Genomic DNA, 6,560 nt, shown 5'->3' on the forward strand with positions numbered 1-6,560 from the left:
GTAAATAACAAATTAATAAAAATACAAAATTGAATAACGAACGAGATAAGAAAGACAGAAAAAAGATAAGGACGAAACGAGATGACAAGAGACACAGCGTAGGAAATAAGGCTGACAACAGAATGGGAAAAGAGATATGGGATGTAGATGCGAAAGAATAAAGAAAGAGAAGGAAAAGACCCAAGAGGCAGCAACAGAAAAGTATAAGTTGCGGCGTGCACTCCGGTCCCAGCGGCGAGGTGAGAGGGTGAAGAAAAATACATAAAGTGCGCTTAAAAATAATTTACTCGAAAAGACTTCTTTCCTTTTTTTAGAATTTGATCCACAGCTATTAGATCTACACTCTAACAAAAGCAACTACGCCTTCACACAATGACCTACTAAAGAAACACAAACATAGCTGGCCAGAGTCAGCAACACGTAAACACATACAAACTATTAAGTACGTTAAGAAAACACACACATAAAACCATATGTATAAATACGCTCGTCTGTGTAAAGAGGAACATAAGAAGGAGAGGAAGAAGAAAAAAAAGAAGAAGAAGAAGAAAAAGAGAGAGAGGAAGAGGCGAAGGAAGAAGAGGAAGAAGAGGAAGAAGAAGAAGAGGAGGAAGAAAAAGAAGAGGAGGAGGAGAAGGAATAGGAGGATGAGGATGAAGAGGATGAGGATGATGATAAGGAGGAGGAGGAGCAGGAAGAAGAAGAAGAAGAAGAAGAGGAGGAGGAGGAGGAGGAGGAGGAGGAAGAGGAGGAGGAGGAGGAGGAGGAGGAGGAGGAGGAGGAGGAGGGAAGGAGCGAGGCCGGACACACTCCCGATTCACTGACACAACCCTAGCAACACAAATGGAGTTGACAGCTTTAAAAGGTCATGTCGAGTTCTCTAGGCGTAACTTGTCGATGCAGAGATTTTCCTGCCAGGTGATATTCCGGACGATCCGCTCCATCACCGGGCATTTTGGGAGGGGGAATGTGACGAAGGGGCGTGTGGGAGGGAAGGAGAGGGAGGGGAAAAGAGGGAGGGGCGGAAGGAGGGGGAGGGAAAGAGAGGGAATTAGGGAAAGAGAGGGCAGGAGAGGAAGAGAGGGAAGTAGGGGTAGGAGGGGAGGATGAAGGAGCGTGAGTGGAAGAGAGGGAGGGAAGGGAAGGGGATGAGAGAGGAGGAGGGAAGGAGGGGTAGGGGAAAGAAGGATGGAGGGAGGAAGGAAGGGAGGGAGGAAGGGAAGGAGGGGAAGGGAGGGTATGAGAGAAAGGGAGGGAAAGAGAAGGAGGAGTAGGGGAAGAGAGGGAGGGAGGGAGCGGGATGGGAAGAGAGGGATTAAGGCAGGGAAGGTGGGGAGGGAGGGAAAGAAAAGAAGGGATGGCAGTAGGGGGAAAGGAAGAGAGCTAGGGATGGAAGGAGGGAGAGGGAGAGAAGTAAGGGTGGGAAAGAGAACGGAAGAGGGAAGTATAGGACGGGAAAGTGAGGAAGTGAGGGAAAGAGGGGGAGGGAAAGAGGGGGAGGGAAAGAGAGGGAGGGAGGGAAGCAGGGGAAGGAGCGCAAGAAAGGGTGGGAGGGATGGAGTGCTGGGAGAGAGGGGGAAAGGGAAGAAGGATGAGTAAAAGAGAGGAAGGAAAGGGAGAGAGGGGAGCAGGGTAGGGGAGAGAAAGGGAAGGAGGGAAGGAGTGTAAGGGAAAGAGAGGGAGAGACGGAAGGAGGAAGAGGGAAAGAGATGGAGAAGGAAGGGAAGGAAGGGAAGGGAAGGGAAAGAGAGGAGGGGGGAAAGGAGGGGAAGGGAAAGAGAGGAAGGGGGGAAGGAGGGGGAGGGAAAGAAAGGGAGGAAGATAGCGGGAGGGAAGGAAGGAGGGAGAGGAAAAGGGGGAGAAGAAAGAGGGGAAGAAAAAAGAGAGAGGTAGGGGGGAAAGGAAACAAGGTAGAGAAAGAGAGGTGGGAGAGAAGGAGGATAGAGGAAGAGTGGGAGGGAGGGAAGGATGGGGAGGGACAGAGAGGTGAAGGGGCAAAGACAGAGAGAGGTATAGAGGAGGAGGGAAAGAAAGAGGCAGAGAGAGAGAGAGAGAGAGAGAGAGAGAGAGAGAGAGAGAGAGAGAGAGAGAGAGAGAGAGAGAGAGAGAGAGAGAGAGAGAGAGAGAAGAGAGAGAGAGCGAGAGAGAGAGAGAGAGAGAGAGAGAGAGAGAGAGAGAGAGAGAGAGAGAGAGAGAGAGAGAGAGAGAGAGAGAGAGAGAGAGAGAGAGAGAGAGAGAGAGAGCGAACTAAGTGAAACCAATATAACCAGTTAAGAAAACGGTTTTGGTTCACTTCCTCTAGAAATGAAGCTCACTAAAAGCTAACTAGAAGTTAAAAAAAAGTTTACTTATAAACATCATGTCTAAGATCTAACCCTCATGCCTTCACATTCTTTGTATACGGACTACAACTCACGTAAGGTGCTTAGATATGAATATTTTCCTTAATCATAAATTCTATATGTATATTGTTTTTCCTTTTTCACAAGATAATAAGGTAATTACATATACTCATTCCGATTGTGCTTTTTTTCAATGTACACGCATTTCTACTGCACTTATGATATTACTCCTAAAGGTAGTAATAGTACTAAAATGTCTGAAAATCACTCCGAATCGCATTATCAATCTCAATTCTGTCGCTCATTTAGATTCCCTCGCCTGACACAATAATCATCTTACTAAGCCAAGTCACACTCCTCACATTCGTTTAAACACAATAGTGTCATCAACCCATTAATTTACTATCAATGGTTCCTCTTCCCAACTGTGATGTGGAATTGGTCATTTACCTGCCAGGTGCTACCTACCTGCTGCTCCATACAATCCCCTAAAGTTAGTCTCAACGGCCAACTTATGCCTGAATCCAACTTGGAGGCGGATATACAATCTCATCTGAGCCTTGTCTTACGCAGACAAGTCACTTCAAAGGGTATACGTCTTACCTCGGCTCAGCAGTTCCTCACGTCTGATAATCATCACCCACTGCTGAACCTCATCTCAAGTGGTAGATCGGCCTCATGTCTCACTTCAACCCATCGCGGAACCAACGCCTCATTCTCAGTCTCATAGTGTCTGGATATCCCCACATCATCCTCGGAATATGCATCGCCGACATCTACCCTTATGGTCTACAGTACGGAACCAAATCTTACGTACCCAAGGCAAGACGTATTCAGTGGAAGTAGTTGATAATTCAGTTTAAAAAGCTTACTGTGGATAAAAACCTTAATGGATCCTTTACAGAAGCTCCCTAAAAGGTAGAAGAGTGACCTTGTAAGACCTACACCAAGAATGACCTGCACGCGACCCACTAGGTCACAAAAGAACTGGCCTTTAAGAGAAATCCCCTCTTTGAGACGCGCCTTCCTCTCGCCAGTCGGCAGTACGTGACTTGACCTTTGCCCTCTTCCGACTGGCATTTTCAAGTTCAATAAATACAGAAAATCCATCAGAGTTTACATTCCATCCTGGCATCCAATTCAAACACTGCAGATATTGAGACAGGGACAGACACAGAGAGAGTGTGTATTTGTATTTTGAAGACAGATAGATATATAAATAGCTAGACAAATAGACAAATAAATAGATTTATGAACAAATAGACAATTGAACAGAAAGGGAGAAAAGCCGGAAAGCACAAATGAAAAGGACAAAAAGTAAAAAGAAAGATTGTAGCTGAAGGCCCCCTCCCCTTCTTCCCTTTTGCCGCCTCAGCAATCGACAGATCCTTCATAGGAAAACATTTTTTTTCTAAATCTCTTGGAATCCATTTCTTTCTATGGAAGCAAACACACACACACACACACACACACACACACACACACACACACACACACACACACACACACACACACACACACACACACACACAGAATCATGTCAAACCTTAAAATATGTTTTTCTTTCTACACATGAAACGTAATATTTAACTTCTGTGCAGAAATGTTTCATTTTACCAGGATCGAGGTAAGGAACAATCTAATTTGCTTTTTCTGTTTACTGCAGAATGTAACGCAGGAACGAACAATTTCCCTCACATTTACGCACAAACAACACACGCAGCAAAGACACGAGAAAAGAGTTTCATATGACCAAACAGACGAGGCAGATAAGGCGAGAGTGGCGAGAATGAGAATGAAAATGAGATTGAAAATGAGGGTGAGAATGAAGATGAGAATGAGGAAAACGATATAAGGAGGCGAAGGAGGAACGGCTTTAGAGGTAGAAAAAAAAAACTAAATGAATAAATGATGAGGAAGAGTGCGCTTTAGGGTGAAATATGGCGGAGAAGAAGGAAAGTAAACTGACGTGGTTGAGGTCGCGTAAATAAGTATGATCTGAGAACTGGGAGATACATCCGAGTCCATAGAAAATCAAATAATTACTGAACAGAGACAGGAGCACATACGCACACACATATACATATACAGTCTTCCAGTACACAGACACCTGAATATCAACCTGCGCATGACACGCGACGGGCGATGACGTCATAACCCGAGTTGCAAAAGCGAAGGAAAAGCAGCAAGACGCAGATCACGCAGACCCGAGCGCGTGGGAGGCGACTGATTCCGGCGCCTGACCCGTGCCACATGGGGGAGAGGGGGGCAATGGGGGGGAAGGGAGTGCCAACATCTCGCGCTGATGACCCGCTGCTGGGAGCTTAATCAGGTAAGTTCTTTGGAGTGAAATATTGTCTGAGCATCACGCTCTATTACATTAACGATTTTTGTTCGCAATTATCTAGAGGAAGAGAGAGAGAGAGAGAGAGAGAGAGAGAGAGAGAGAGAGAGAGAGAGAGAGAGAGAGAGAGAGAGAGAGAGAGAGAGAGAGAGAGAGAGAGAGAGAGAGAGAGTCATCTAAACTAAATGCTTATGAGATTCATGAAGAAATATTACAACAATACATGTACTAAACGTGTTAATAGGTAAAGCTGGCAGCGAGACTCATGTGTAGGAGCATCGGCGCACGAGGTCGTGGTTTGTGCATTGCAACACCAATACTCTCCCGGTCAAAATTTCCCCAATAAAACATCGCTCAGTAGCCGATACATCCAGTTCAGCATCCAGCAAAAGTTAGAGAGGAATATTGGCTGCGTTCCTTCCGCTCGCTCTCCTCCGTCAGAGCCGCCGCCGCCGCCGCCAGTCTCTCGTTCGAACGAAGTGTTTTAATCCGTGAGCCCTCAGTGCCCCCTCCCCCTCCTGCCCTTGCCCCACGCGCTTACTGAGTCTCCTCCTTCGGCTGCTGCGAGCTTTCTCCCGAGGACTCAAGCCGCCCAGCCGATTCGCAGCCGTGGAATCGCATGCAGTGCCATGCAGTCGTCGACACTTGATGATTTTCTCATTGATCGTGTCCCAACGTTCTCCCGCCCGTTTCGTCGATCAGCTGAGTCCGCCACGAAGCCAGGCCTGGGTGTGCCGGCCCCGTGAACTCTCATCTGAGTCACCCGAGGTCCTTCTCGAGTACCTGGCTCGAGGCCCAAGCCCTGGCCGAGGCAGCAGCTGGGTCGGGGCGAGATCATCACCTGCCGAGCACAAGTCTTACTTACCGGGGTCGACACGCGGGTCCAGGCTGGTGGAAGGGCCACAAGCTCCCGCTAGGCTGCTCCTTCGCCAGGTGTCACGCCGCTCACCACACCACGATCCCTTTAACTATTGGTTCTTCCAGGCACTGTAATCTCCAGGTAAATTATATCAGGGAACCACTACTAAACACAGGCGAGACCGTCAACCGCTCCGTTCCGCCATTTGTGGGAGCAACGACTGCGTTGCTGTCGAGGTGAAAATGCGCCTCCCTCGGTAAGGTCGAATTTTCTTAATATTTATGTTTACCTGTTACTTACAAGTGGATGTAAGGTTCGTGTGTACAGAAAAGGGGTGTTTCATACGTCATTTTATTGCATAGGCTTCCTGGAATAATGGTAGAGAGATCGAGAGTGTAAGACTTGAAGTGGTGGTAGAGGCGGCGGACTGGGCCAGCTAGGATGCGCAGAATCAATATGAAGAACGCGGCCCTCAGCTGCCCCGCACCCCGTTACAGCAACCGATCTCCTCGACCTCGGTAAAGCACACTTCTCGTACGAGATGCTTCCTCGGAAAAGGCCTCGTCGCAACGCACGCCTCCCACTTTTATCCTCCTTAATTTTACAAGGTATACCTGAAAGGAATCCTGAGTTCGTAGCCCTACATCTCCCGCCGAACCTTATCAGGTCCCCGCTTCGATACGCCCATCAGAACTCGCTGGCAATCATTCGCACTCCAAAGTAGCTTCGCTGAAGGGCTCATAACGACATATTTATTGGACCTGCGTGCAAGTGTGGCTTACGTATCTGTCTCGGCGACACTTTATTATACTACGGGATTCTAAACTTGCGAATGCGTCTTTGAAGATTGTTAAATTCCGCCCCCACTATAAATACACACATTTTATCTAGTGCCTCCTGTATGTGGGAATAAACGGTCAGCTTTCTTCGAAGTTTGCGGCACAGCTATTGAAAGAACATTATCTCTCAAGAAAATGATTGCAGATGGAATAAAGCAACTCGGGTTACGAAAACA

Source organism: Penaeus chinensis, chromosome 34 (genome assembly GCF_019202785.1).
Source record: "Penaeus chinensis breed Huanghai No. 1 chromosome 34, ASM1920278v2, whole genome shotgun sequence".
NCBI classification, from domain to species: domain Eukaryota; kingdom Metazoa; phylum Arthropoda; class Malacostraca; order Decapoda; family Penaeidae; genus Penaeus; species Penaeus chinensis.